We start from the raw sequence: 13,914 nt of genomic DNA, 5'->3' as shown, positions 1-13,914 counted from the left end.
TTCTCCTTTATTGAAAATCCTATTTTAGATGTACATGGCTTTGTTTTTGTTGTTGGGTTATTTGGGGGAGGGGGGGTTCCATACCCTGCAATCAGGAGTATAGATACTTCTAGCTCTGTGCTCAGAAATCACTTCTGGCAAAATAGAGGAGATGCTGAGGATTGATGCTGAGGATTGAACCTAGGTCTGCCAACTGCAAGGCAAATGTCCTCCCGTGTGTTTTTGCTCTAGCCTCATGAGGTGGCTCTTTAAAGCTGCATTCAAAGGAAAACAAAAATAATAGGTGGAGTCTGATATCTCCCCAGACCCGTGGGTGCATGTGGCCTTGCCTCTGGCCCTCCAAGCACTGGAGGCCCTTTGTAAAGTGTCCAATGGGTTTCTATGTACTTCTCAAGTTGTAGTCCATCTGTTGCAGAGTGTCATGAGCACATACAAGCCCTGACACCCCCATTCTGACTCTCTGTGGCCTCTTTAGTAAGTCCCTCACCCTTCATTCCCCATTACAGAGATGAATGGATGCATGTGCATGAAGGTCAGTGATGTGGGTATTCCCTCCCCCAACTTCCTGTTTATCCCACCTGGATGGTCAGCCCCACCCACACAGAGGAGGGGCGGCTGAGTGGGGAGAGGAAGGAAAGGCAGCAAGGGATCATGGAGGGCAACAGAGAAAGGCGGCTTGAAAAGGCTTAGCACAGAAGCCTTATGGGAGAATGCACATGGCGGTTAGGGCTATGAAATAAAACTGGCTGACTCCTGAAACTTCATCTGACTGCTTGTGAATTTCTATGCCTTTATCCTGCTTCTTCAGGTGCCAGGGCTGAAGGTGCTACAGGCACCATGCTGTTTTTACAACACAGTGACATGATTTAGTGACCTTGATCTTGGTCTTGCTGAACCTTTGAGTGGTTTCTTTGAGTAAATGATCCCCTAAGCCATCCTGCCCCATGGGGCCCAATGTGACCCCCCCTGGCAAAATCATCCCAACAAGCTCTACTTACCTTTCAGTTATTGACAGGTGCCTCTGAATTTTTGAGCAAGCAAAGCAAATGGATCCAAGGACCAAAGCCATATACTTGTCAGTCCTAGACTTCAGAACATATGACTAAGCTATAGTCATCCAGAGAGTGTGGTACTAGGGAAGAATAAATGTTTGTACATACACTGGCCTTAATCTTCTTTTTTTATTTTAATTTTTATTTTGATTACAAATCAATTTGGATTACAAATCTTTCACAGTAATATTTTAAGTACAAGGCCTTAATTTTCTTGTGAAATAAACTCAAGGTGAGCCACCAGTGAAACACTATACACAAGGGGATCAACTTCTCAAAGAGAACATAGATGAGAGCTGGAGAGGTAAGACAGAAGGTTAAGTACATGGTTGGCACATGGGGAATCCTGGTTTGAATCCTGGAACTAAGTGGTCTTTGTGAGTACCATTCAGTATGGCTCCCCTAAAATAAACCTTGAACTATCTTTGAGAAATGGGTAAGTTAGATTTCATTATTGTTCCGTGGGGGGGGGAGAAAAAGTTATGAGGGGAAAAAAAAGCAAAGTATGAAGCAAGAGCTATAGATCATTTGCCTTGTACACAACAGACCCCACCCAGTTCGATCTCCAGCATACCATATGGTCCCCTGAGCACTTCTAGGAGTAATTCCTGAGTGCAGATACAGGAGCAACCTCTGAGCATCTGTGGATGTGGCTACAAAACAAACAAAACAAAAACCAAGAGCAAGGTCTAGACAGGAAGATTTTATGCCATAGATCTCTGACAAAAAATCTGCATGCAGAATAGACAAAGAACAGGGAAAACTCAGCTCTAAGAAAGCAACCTAATTAAAAATGGACAAGCAATCTGAACAGACAGCTCTGTCTGCAGCAGGTCAGCAGATGGTAAATAGGTGCCCGGAAAGATGTTCAGCTCATATTTCCTTAGGAAATGGGAACAGCTATCACTGCATCCCAATTAGAATGGCCCCCTCCAGAACTTGGGCTCCTCAGATGCCACTGGTGAGGAAGCTCAGCAAGTGGGGCTTCCAGTTCCTGCTGCTGCTGCAGCAAATACAAATGGCACTTTGGATGTCAGTTGGCCAGAGTTTTCTAACAAGAGAAACACAGTCTTACCTCAGCACCCGGCCAACAGACCAGAGTTTTCCTTGGCATTCCCCCAAGGGAACGGAAAACTTAGGTCTCCTCAAAAACCAAAATACAAATATTTAGAGCAATTTTATCCCCAGTTCACCAAACTGGGAGTAATCACAAAGATGAATGAATAAATAAACTGGCCCATCCATATGGCAAAATGAAAAATAAATGAACTACTAAAGCCACATAAAGACAAGAAGAACCTTATAGGTGTTGGGCTCCCCAAGAGAAGCCAAACGGAAGTGGCCAAAGACTATAGGCTTTCAATTCTGGGTCATTTACAGAGAGCCCTGCTGGGGATCATTCTGCCTTCCATCCCCATCAGCCCTCTCCCCTTCACTAGTACTAAAGCAACCAAAAGGACCCACATTGACCATTGCTAGGAGCAGGGTCAGGAGAGGAAGAAGAGATGGTCCGATCCTGAGATACTGTCATGGGGGGAAGCTTACAAAGTGCAACTATCAAATGTTCCTGCTCAACCCCCCACCCAACCCTCCCAGTCCAGGAATTGGCCCCTGGATTTATTTGAATTCCTTTAGAATCTATAGCCACTTAAGTGCCTTGGGGGAGTCTATAACATTTAGCTCCATGCTTCTGCTCATCTGCTATTCATGCATTGGTGTGTGAAGGCCCAGAAAGACCTCGGGGACAGGAAGTGCTCCCTAGCCCTAACAGTGCACTTACAGTTTTTCATCCACTCTGATTCTTTTATACACTTCTGGCTCTTTCATTAGGAGGGAGAGAAAGCCAGGCTCAAATTAGTTGGTAAAGAGATGAGTGTTGGACACCATAGAACTGAAACTTGATCATGAATAACCTTGTAACTATATCTCACTGTGATTTAAAAAAAAAGATTTTGACAATAAAATAATAATAAATAATAATAATAATAATAATAATAATAATAAAACAGGTCTGGGAACCTATCCACATAGCAAATGGGCAAATATATGTTCTTTTCTTTATGTCCTAAATTGACTATCCTCTGGGCTGGTGAACAGGAAAGCTTGATCCCCTGAATGTTCCCAGATCCTGGTTTTCCTACAGTAATAGTGAGTCAGTCCCTTGTGCATATGCCTTCTTGGAGGCTTCTAGGAGAAGGCCCAAGGCCAGTCTGTGGGCAAAGTGGGGTTCTTTGCTCTTGCCGGGCTTATCACCAAGTCAGTTGGTGAAGCTGAGATGAGCCCCCAGACAGATGTAAAGCAGGTGGGATTATCACAGAGGCCAGGAATTCCAGAAGGCCCAAGTCAGCAGATCCAACTGGTACAGGTGGCACTAGAAGTAGACTCTGCCCACGCCAGCCGCACAGCTTCTTCCATGTCTGCTCTCTGTCTTGGGTTCTCTGGAAGCTTCTTGAAGGGGGTGGATCTTAGTGACTCAGGGATCTTTTGCTGGAGGCAAAGGGAAACGTGTCCCAATAGTGTGCCTTGGTGTCAGGCTCCAAACCCATTTTTTCAAGTGACCGTGGAGGGGGTTGTTGGGGATGAAAACCTGCCACTCCCAAATGGGTCAGGGGCAAATGTTTGGTTCCATGGGAGGGGCTCAGGCTGTCTTGAAGACTCTCCCTAACTAGCTTGCCCCTTTCCCCCAGCAGACTGTCTAATGCGGGATGCTGAGCACTGTGTGAATCCCCAAACTCCTGCATTGTCTTTTCCACACTTTGCAGAAGGATCCAGATTTGGCAACTGTTTCTTTTTGAGAAAATTCTGGATCTCACCTACTCAGGGATGACTCCTGATTCTGTGCTCAAGGATGACTTCTGGATTGTGCTCAGGATGACTCCTGGCAGGGCTAGAGGGACTGTCCGTGGTCCCAGAGATGGAGATCACCAGGATTCTCTTCTACTCTGTCCTCTCACTCCAGCCCCAAAGTTGTTTCTTCATCTCTTTCTGGATTGTTTTCTTTCAATTGGTCTGACCTTGTTTTATTGCTTACCTCTGGGAATCTAGAAGAAAGGCCAGGGGGCTCAACAATCCCCTTTTTTGCATCCCAATGGAGGACCCTAGGGCAAACTCCCAAAAAGGCGCATGGTGTGCTTGAACATTTGGGAAAGCTCAGGGAAGCTGGGGGGAGGGGGAATTCTCTCAAAAATTGCCCATGCATGTCTGCTTTTCCACTAATCTCCCTGAACTTGGCTTTGGGATCAGAGTTGCATTGCAGGCCAATGAGCTTCATTTGAAGCACAGGAGGGGCATCTTGCACATCAAAGGAAAAGGGGTCCACAAAAATTTGGAAAGTGGCTCTGTGCTTTTTGAAGTCTGCAAATCTGTGATCAAACTCCTTCTCTAGCTTAAAAATAGCATCAACATATTTCTCACCACTGAATGGTGGTGCCTGCATCCACAAGTTCCTTGCATGCTGGAAAATGGCAAAGGTTTGTCTGAGAGAGCTGGGATTTCCATAACACAAGTTTTATGGAGAATGCTCTCACGTTGTCATAGGCAGCACTTATAAGCTGCCCCAGGCCTTGTAACATCTTGTTTAGTACATTCAGCTTATGTGTGATGTCAACAAGAAAAGCTAAGTCCATGAGCCATTTGTGATCACTCAACTCAGAAACAGAATTCCCATCCTTCTCCATGAAGGCTTTCACTTCTTCTCTCAACTCAAAAAATCTTTTCAGGACATTTCCCCTGCTGAGCCAACGTACCTCCGTGAAATAGAGCACATCTCCATATTCTGACTCCATTTCCTCTAAAAAAGCATGGAACCTCCTATGCTTTAAGCCCCTGGATCTGATTTGGTTGATGCATTTCACAACAACAGACATCACATTGTCACATGGCAGACATTTACTGCAAAGGGCCTGCTGATGGATAATGCAGTGAAGAGCAATGGCCTTCTCTACACTCTCCTCTTCAAATTTTTTTTGAACAAGTGCCACCAGTCCATTTTTCCTCCCTGTCATTGATGGCGCTCCATCGGTTATTATTCCAACAAACCTCTTCCATGGCAAACTTGCATTCTCAATGGTATCACACAATGCCGAAATATCTCATTAGCGGTAGTCTGACCATGCATTGGAATTATTGTGAGCAGCTCCTCTGTCAATTCAAAATTGCAATCAACACCACAGGCATAAATTGTGAGCTGCACAGTGTCTGTTATATCTGTGCCCTCGTCAAGAGCAACTGAGTATGCATCAAAACATTTGGCTTTCTCACATAGTTGATGATAAATGTCACTTGACATGTCAGAAATGTGCTCTGCCACAGTGTTGACAGAAAGGCTGATTTTGATAAACTGACCTTTTTTTGTTTTGTTTTTTTGGGCCACACCTGGCGATGCTCAGGGGTTACTCCTGGCTGTCTGCTCAGAAATAGCTCCTGGCAGGCACAGGGGACCATATGGGACACCGGGATTCGAACCAACCACCTTTGGTCCTGGATCAGCTGCTTGCAAGGCAAACGCCGCTGTGCTATCTCTCTGGGCCCTAAACTGACCTTTCTTTTCTGGACAGATAATACTTGCAGCCTGTAACATGCATTTTTTTTTAACAAACTCTCCTTCTGTGAATGGTTTCCCTGCCTTAGCAATCATCTCACTAACCATGTAACTAGCTTCGACTGATGCAACATTCTCTTTGGTTGCTTTCTTGAAGAATTCTTGTTGCCTCATTAGATATGCTTTAAGACTGGCAACCCACTTGGCTCTCTCATTTCCTTGATATTTTGCACATTCCTCAGCACGTTTAGTTGAATAATGGTGTTTCAAGTTGTATTCCTTGTGCACTGCAACTTTCTCTAAGCAAATAAGACATGTGGGGATGCCCCTGTGCCCAACAAAGAAATACTGCGTCTCCCACTTTTCCTGAAATTGTCTGTGCTTGTCATCAATCTTCCTCTTCACTGCAGGCTTTGATGAAGTCATGATGAAGGTATGACAAAATCTAATTCTGTAATAAACTTCTCTCCCTTCTCTCCCTTAGGCCTCTGATAATGCAAGGGACAGCGGGCAGGAGCAGCGGAAATGACATCTGCGCTAGGCACAAAGTATTCACGGTTATTTACTTACCGAATATTTGCAATAAAAAATCGCATTAGTAAGAAAAAAATTCGCAAAAATTTGCATTACACATTTGCACACCCCAAACAGAACTGCTCGGGGTATGCGAATGTTTAATGTGATTTTTTTACTAATGCGATTTTTATTGCGATTATTCGGTAAGCGAATAATTGTGAATACTGCTATATTTGAAGGCCGGCTGCGGGCCACAAAATGTTGTACGGCGGGCAGCAAACGACCCGCGGACCACGAGTTTGAGACCCCTGGATTAGAGGCCCTGTAATTAATTATTGTCCCTGCCCTAATGACATGTTTCTCCAACAAAAAAGATTTAAAAAAAAACCTCCTCAGGGTGGGAAGTGGGGTTTGATAGCACAGCAGGGAGGGTGTTTGCTATGCACAAGGTTGTTAAAATTCCTGTTCTGGGTTTTCCATACGTCCACCTTCATTGTCCTGAACTAGGGTGAGAAAAGAATGTAGATGCTTCTCACATGAGACTGCAGAACTTGCTAACCTCGGCGGGGAAAGCTACATATACCAGTGGTGAGTCTTAGGGTTCTGAACATGGAAGAGATGCGGGAGAGTCTGTCTTTCAGAACAGCCATAAGGGGAAGACAGTGGGCAAGCTAGAGGAAGGGGCCAGCGACAGTAGTGGAGGAAGCTCCAGGCTCAGTCTGGTTTCATACATTGCAAGTAGTCAAGGAAAGAGGGGCCAGAGCAAAGTGGGATTCAGGTCCTACAATGACAGTGACAGGGAAAGAGCTTCACCCCAAGGTGTTCGAAGAGTCAGCCGCTTTCAGGGTGTGTCTGTAAAGGGACTAAGGTGGTGAGCTCACTGTCCTCAGAGGTAAGCAAGCAAGGTGCATTGGCAGAGCCAGGCTGGGGTGCTGTGGAATCAGGAGAGAGAACTAGAGTTGGATTGGACAAGAACCAAGTTGAGGGCTGTAAAGGGCCCACTTAAGACTCCCCAGCAGTCACACGCTGGGATCAGAGCCAGTTCTGGAAATGATTTATTTACATTTAAAAAACAAGACATTTCCCCCACAGCCTCGCGACAGCCCCTGGGGCGAGACACTCATTAGAGGGCAGTCCCGGGTCCCCTCCAGCCTTGGTGGGGGGCTGATTGCCGAGGGGAGGGGGAGCCCAGGCAGCCGTAGGACTTGCCTTTCCTGCATTCTGGGGCGCCACTTCTCCAAATAAACCCTGCAGAAGCGGTGAGCTGTGCGTGGCATAGAAAGAACAGTCAACACTTTTATTCCAAGGATGCAAATGGACCCCTGATGGGCTGCAGGAGGCAGAAAGGCCCCAAACACTTTTCTTGAAAGACTCTTCAACAGGCAAGGCTGCTTCCATTGTCTGGGGTCAACGGGGGAAACTGAGGCTCAGGATTTGGCCAACATCAGAGTGAGGACTCTGGGGATATCCCAAAGGCCTCTCCTCAGCACTCAGTACTCAGTACTCCTCATTTACTCCCTCTGATCACTCCAGTGGGGTAGCCATGTTCGGCTGAGGGCACAGGGAAGGGGTATAGGTTGGACGTGCCCTCAAGCCCTCTCAGTTGTCCCATAGGGTGCCTTCCAGGGTATAGACACAGGACCTAGGACTCAGAGACTCTATCTCTGATGGTGGGGAAGAGGTTCTCAAGATAACACTCTCAGGAACTTGTACCCTGTTTCTGGCCTGGCTCTGTGCTCAGGAATGACTGCTGCTGGGCTCAGGAGACCATATGAGATGCTGGAAACTAATCCAGGTCTGCAACATGCAAGGCAAGCACTCTACCCTCTGTACTATCCCTCTGGCCCCAGTATTCCCTTTTATGATGGCCCCTGTGCTAGGTTATGAATGTTCCAGAGAATTCTGCCTCAGAGCTTAGGCTTTCTGAAGACTAAGAAAATAGACAACACCTACGGCATATGGACAAACCCAAAGGACTCAGAGTAGCCACCAGCCTCTTTGTAACATTCCTATCAATTGATAAAGAATGCAAGAAGACATTTAAGCCTATACAGACTCAGTTTTCCTATAGCCTTCCCCCCTACCCAAAAAAGAAACCCAGCAACAATGACAACAATAAGAAACAATGAGCATCAGACCAGGAGGATTGGTCCATGGTAGGAAGCTTGTTATAAAGAAGGGGAAAGACAATGAGGACAGAGAAGGGAGCATGAGGACAATGAGAGTTGGAAATGATCACTGAACAGGAACTGGGTGCTGAAAGTAGAGAAAGGGATAGGCTTGATACCCCTCTGTAACAATAGTGCAGACCACAGTGTCTAGAAGGAAAAAAGGAAGAGAGAGAGAAGAAAAATGGCTGCCCTTGTGACAGGCAGGGGAGAGGATGGGGGAGGGCAGAGGAAAACTGGGGACATTGATGGCAGGAAACATGTGTTGGTGAAGGGTGTTGGACATGGTATGACTGAAACTCAATCATTAGCAACTTTGTAATTTGGAAAACAAACAACCCAACTGTATTGTGAAAATCCTTGTAACCACAGTGTTTAAATAAAGTAATTTTTAAAAATACCAAAAATAAAAATTAAGACTGAGTGTGAGTCTGGAGCTGAGAGTTCTGGTGTGGAACCATAAAAGGCTTAGAAGGGCACAGCCCCCTTCTGCCTGAGCCCAGCCCCCATTTTCTGACAACTGGCATCTGGGAGTTTCCAGGTTGGCCCTATTTCCTAGACCCTACTCTTCAGACTCTTCACACATCTGAGTCACAGCCACCTTCAGAGCTTAGGGAGATCAACCCCCCAAAAGATCAGGCATTGCTGAGGTAGCCTGCCCAGAGCCCATCCCAGTCTGGCAGACCACCCAAGCTGCCCCCCACTATACCCATGAGTAGACCCTCCAGGAACCAAGTGATTGGACCAGCCATAGGCCAGGACTCGGCATCCCTCTCCCTCCTTCTCCACCAGCCTACCCAAAGACTGGTCTGCTGCCTGAAGACAGCTTCACTATACGCCCCAAGTCCTTGCTGGAAAGCAGGCAGGGGCAATGGCTACTCACTGATAAAGTGGATGGAGGAGCCAAGTGATGGGTGAATCACACTGGGCATTTTTTTTTTTTGCCATGGGGCTCACCCAGTAATGCTTAGAGACTACTCCTGATTCTGTGCTCAGGAGTAACCCTTGCTGGGGTTTAGGAGACCACATGTTGTGCCATATATCAAACCCTACACCTTTTTTTTTGCCTTGTTTATTTATTTATTTTTGGGGGGTCACACCCATCAGCACTCAGGGATTACTCTTGGCTCTACACTCAGAAATTGCCCCTGGCAGGCACTGGAGACCATATAGGATGCCGGGATCTGAACCATCATCCTTCTGCATGCAAGGCAAACACTCTACCTCCATGCTATCTCTCTGGCCTCTTGCCTTGTTGTTTTGATCACACCCAGCATGCTCAGGTATTAACCCTGACTCTGTGCTCAGTAATCACTCCTGACAAGGTCTTGGGGTGTCCTATGGGATGTCAAGGATCAAAACTCATACTAGCCATGTGCAAGGCAAGCCCCCTCCTTATTGTGCTATCTCTCATGTTCCAGGCTTTGTCCTATTTATGTGTTCCTTGCACTGGTTTTTTTGATAAAAAGGTTTATTCATAACAGAATCAGCTCAGAATGGGATGGCTGTGGGCAAATCAGAGGGAAATGGGGGCGCTTGGGGCTCAAAAAGGGGTTGGCCAGGTGCACAGAGACACCTAACAGAGTTTCAGGGAGGCAACTAACTTTGTTAGTGCCAATATTTCCTAGTTCATGACTTGAGGGCTAGGCATGAGGAAGTGGAAGACAGGGCCCCCTCTAGAAGACTTGGGGGGGGGATCAGAGGCAGTCTGGAGCTTGAGTAAGGCTCTAAATATAACCTTGCAGGGAAGTCATGGGTGCATAATGGAAACCCAAGAGAGCAGCAATGACTCATCTAGGACATCTGCACTAGGGATCCCCTCTGTAAGTCATTTCTGTCCCCTCCTTAGGATCCTGGATTTCAGAGGCTGGTGGAGGGCAATATCTCAACTCCCAACCATGCTCTGCCAGGAATATTAGTGCCTGCTTTCCTAGATCCTTCTGTCCTCTTGTAGCCAGAACCAGGAGGTGACCCCTTTCTTTATTGTCCCTGCCCCATTCTTTAGCAAGGGCCTTGAAGTCATGGCCAGTATTGAGACAAGCTGTGGCTGCTAGATGTGCCCATGAGCAAGTGCCCTGCCATGAAGGTATGTATGGACCAATGAGTAGATGGATGGATTGATGTGTGGGTTGATGGATGGATGGATGGATGGGTGGGTGTGTAGGTGGGTGGATGAATGGATGAATGAGTGAGTAGGTGGGTGGATTGATGGATGGGTAGATGGCTATCTGGGTAGGTAGGTGAATGGGTAGATTGATAGATAAATGGGAGATGGATAGGTTGGTGGGTGGATAGATTGTGGGTAGGTAGGTAGAGGGATGAATTATGTATAGGTATGTGGATAGATAAATGTATGTTTAGGTTGGTAATTGAATATATGAATGTATAAATTTATGCATGATGGATAAGTGAATGAATTATAAATGAAATGATGGATGGATGGATGTAAAGAAGGATAGATGGATGTTGAGTAATGGGATGATGGGTATATGGATGAAGGGAGGATTGATAGATAAGTGAATGGTGTTGGATAGATGGAGGGAAGGAAGGAAAGATAGATGGATGGTTGAATAATAGGCAGATGGGTAGAAGGATGGAAAGGAAAATTTATAAATATGGATGGATGGATAAATAGATGGGTAGAAGGGAGGATGGGTAAATGGGTAGATGGAGAATGGATGGATGGGAGGAAGTATAGAAGTACAGTAGGATTGATAGATAACAGATGGATTGATGGAAGGGTGGATGGATGGGTGGGAACAGCTGCCATCAACTCTGGGGGTGTTGTACATCATCTCACTTCTGCAATCAACAAGGACATAGAACTGTCTCCCAGAATTTCCTTACGTGTTGACTTAGAGATATCTCTGCTCCATCCAAGACCCTTTATTGACATCCTGACCTTGAAGACAGTGCTTTTTGTTCTTTTGGTGGTGCAGGGGACATACCCATCAGTGCAAAGAAATTACCCTTTACTCCTAGCTCAGGCACACATAAATCAAATTTCCTTCCTAAGGTCCAATCTTTCTGGTCTCAGAAAGTGGATTTTTTATAACCATTGGTGTAGGACCTGATTCAGAGATGGGGTTCAGATGGAGTAAGGCTACAGGGGAGAGAACCGCTCAGCTAACATGGCTTAAGTGGGTTACCTATCTATCCAAATATACATAAATCTATTCATCCACAGATTTATCTATCCCATCAACCTAACTACCCATCCACCTATCAATCCATTTATCTATCCATCTTCCCACCCACTCACCCATCCATCCATATACATTTCTATCCATTCATCCATATACACATCCATCTATTCACCCATTTATCCATCCATCTATCCATATTTCCACTCATTTATTCATCCCATTCATCGATGCATCATTTCACCACCCATCTATCCACCCACCCACCCACCCATCAAGCCATTCACCTATCTACCCACCGGCCCACCCATCCACCCATCGATCCATCCATCCTCCAATCCACCCACTTAGGAGGGGATATTTGGACATAGACACAAAGTCACATGGGAATCTGGAGACTGGTGGTACCTGTCTGAGCAGAGGGTACAGGGAAGCCTCAAGGAAGCTAGGGTGTGGGGACCCAACAGAAGGTCACTCCAGTTCTCTGCAGGGCCACCCTGTTGCTCCTAACTTGGGTCCCTAAAGCCCAGGATGGTGTGTGTCCACCTGTCCACAATCCCTGCACCTTTCTATTGGGGGGCATAGGGACACCTCTCCAGTCCCCAGAAAGCCAGAGGGCACTCAGTGTGTGAGAGTTGGGGTGGACAAGACTATCTCCAGGCATACACAGCAAGATTTCTGGGGTGACCAGACAGGGGCCCCTCCTAGTCACCCCTGGGCTTTGGGTGTCCTGATGCCTTCTATTGGGTGTCAATCCAGGTCTGGGCCTGCAGCTCTCAAATCCAGGTTCCTCCAGCCTTTTCCTTTTGCTGCAGTGACTCTCCCCGAGCAGAGCCTGATGTCAGAATGCCTGAGGGGTGCTCGTGGGGTCAGAGAGCTGCCAGTGCTGCCGTCTCTCCCCTGACACCCTCCGTCTTCATCCACAAGCTGGCAAGCAGGTCACAGGGCAGCTGCTGCCATTCACTTCTGTGACAGGCGAGAGGTGTGTGGACTCCAATCCGTGGCTTGGCTGTTCCCATGATTCACACCCCTCCCCATGCTCCTGTCTGCCCTACAGTCCTAGGAGCTACCTGTCACTCAGTGGCACAAGCAATTTGTGCCTGTGAAGCAGGGAGAGGGGACCCAGCCCTGCTCCCACTTATTCCTGCTCCCCCCAGCTTGTTCCCCCAGCCCTGTTCACCCCAGCCCTGCTCACCTCCGGCACTTCAAATGTACCCTAAGGCATCCACCATACCCTCAGTTCCACATTGCTGGACCCCAGAGTCCCTTCTGCCAAAGACCATCAAGAGACAAAGAAAGAAGACAGAGAGGGTGGGACATCACCTAGGAATAAACTGGAGAGACAGACATGCAACCTAATTCCCACCTAACTAATCCAGGGACCCAGAAGAAGGTGCCCCACTATGGGCACTTATCCTGGGGAGGAAGCACATGTAAAATAAATCTTCACACAGTATTTTTAACCCCAGGCAAATGGGTCTTAAGCAGGGTAGCCATGAAGAATTAATAAATCAAGCCAATCAGGAGAGAATCATGGAGTCAGGTTGGCTTCTAATCCCATATCTCTGTGAGCACCAAGCCAAACTGATACCTCTTTTTTATCCTTTCAACCAGCAGGGGGAGGGTAGAGAGAGATCCAGAGGGACTTTTACATATCAAAGGCATAGGTGCAAAGAAAATGTGGGGTATCCTTCTCCCTAATGCCCTTACCTAAGCTTTCTTTTAAGATGTTAGACCTACCCACACCTGGAATGGGCGACTGATTTTGAATGAAGAATACGAGAGTCTGCCTTGGGGGAGACATGGAATAAGCAGCATAGAGAACAGCAGCAAAGGAGACAGACAGAGCTCTGGAGAGAGAGACATGAGTTAGGCAGACACGGTGCAGAAGCTCCTGGCAGAGAAAAGCCATGAGGTAATAAAGCAAGCTGACTCTGATGAAACTTTAACTGACTACTTGTGAATTATTTCTTCACTGTTATCCTTGAGTCTTGAGTCTTGAGTCCTGCCAGCCAGAGGGGCTAGAGGTGCTGTGTGGTGTCTGGGGTGGCCTCACCCAACACATTGACTACCTTTATACTTTACTTTATAATTTAATCAACAATCAACAGGAAAGAGAAAATTAGGGAAATGCCTTTATTTTGGGTAATAGCTGGGTGTCAATTTACAGGGTGAACATTTGCATTTCCACGGAAACCCAAGGGTGAAGGTCAGAGATGATGGTAAAAGGAGTAAGGATGGCTACTCCAAACATGGAGCGGATGCCGAGACTCTCCAGACTCCTTCCCTGCCCCTCAGGGTGTTTCCAGCATCTGGGACTAGCACCCATCCCCGCATTCCTTCATGCCTTTGCCCTGATCACAATAGAGTTGTTAGTGATGAGGTAAGAGGCAAGTAGCCTCTCTATGAGTTGAGGGAGAGGTGGCGAAAAGGAGAAGTAACCCCCAGCAGGACCTCGTGGGGATTTGACATCACAAGGCAGTAGACTGTGAAGG

At 46.8% G+C, this 13,914-nt stretch overlaps 1 pseudogene; it reads left to right on the top strand.

The window, feature by feature from the left end:
- LOC126004270 (U4/U6.U5 tri-snRNP-associated protein 1-like) overlaps positions 1-13,914 on the top strand; it is a 78,391-nt pseudogene that overhangs the window by 3,371 nt on the left and 61,106 nt on the right.

The sequence above is a fragment of the Suncus etruscus genome, chromosome 3 (assembly GCF_024139225.1).
Source record: "Suncus etruscus isolate mSunEtr1 chromosome 3, mSunEtr1.pri.cur, whole genome shotgun sequence".
In the NCBI taxonomy this organism is placed as follows: Eukaryota; Metazoa; Chordata; class Mammalia; order Eulipotyphla; family Soricidae; genus Suncus; species Suncus etruscus.
The sequence above is the reverse complement of the archived record's forward strand: the minus strand, read 5'-3'. Positions and strand labels throughout refer to the sequence as shown.